Here is an 827-nt window from a genome sequence, read left to right on the forward strand (position 1 = left end):
GCATTGTTGGCTGCCCACTCTCCACCTTAGAGCAGTTTTATGCCACAAGGTGCCATAGGAAGGCACTGGACATAGTAAAAGATCCATCGCATCCTGGTCACTGTCTCTTCGAGCTCCTGCCGTCGGGACGGAGATGCAGGACGATGAAGACAAGAACGAGCCGTCTTAAGAACAGCTTCTTCTCCAGAGCAGTGGCGTAGCGTGGGTTGTCAGCACCCGGGGCAAGGCAAGTAATTTGCGCCCCCTAACCCCTAACCTGCCGCCGCTGCCAGCTTCTTCTTGCTGCTGCCTGGTCTGGTCTGGTGTGGTTCTCTCCCGCGCCCAGCGCTGCGCTGGGCGGCCACTGCACTGTCCCTCCCCCAGATAGTCCCTCGCTCTCTCTCCGCACCACACGCCTGGCACCCACCCCCTCCACAGTGGGCAGCGACCCGGCGGCTCAGATCGGATTCGCACAGCCAGCACTGCAGTGAGAGAGAGTGAGTGAGCCAGGTAGGGGTAGAGAGCTGCGAGTGCGAGCGAGCGCCCCCCCAGATGTTGCGCCCGGTGCGGCCGGCCCCCCCCTGCACCCCCACGCTACGTCACTGCTCCAGAGCGATCTCGGCCCTGAATGGGAAGCCTGGACTTTGAAAGTCATCTAATCTTCCTTGCTGTACTATACTGTATTGTTTTAATTAGTGTTTTTATGGAGCAGTCAAGTAATTTCGTTGTCCCTGAGAGGGGGCAATGACAATAAAGATATTATTATTATTATTATTATTATTAGGCTCCTATGACTTCAGCCACCACAGCCCTCATGCTTCTTGTATTAATTCTGCAGATGAGGCAAC

Source organism: Podarcis filfolensis (assembly GCF_964270895.1).
Source record: "Podarcis filfolensis genome assembly, chromosome: 3".
Taxonomy (NCBI): domain Eukaryota; kingdom Metazoa; phylum Chordata; class Lepidosauria; order Squamata; family Lacertidae; genus Podarcis; species Podarcis filfolensis.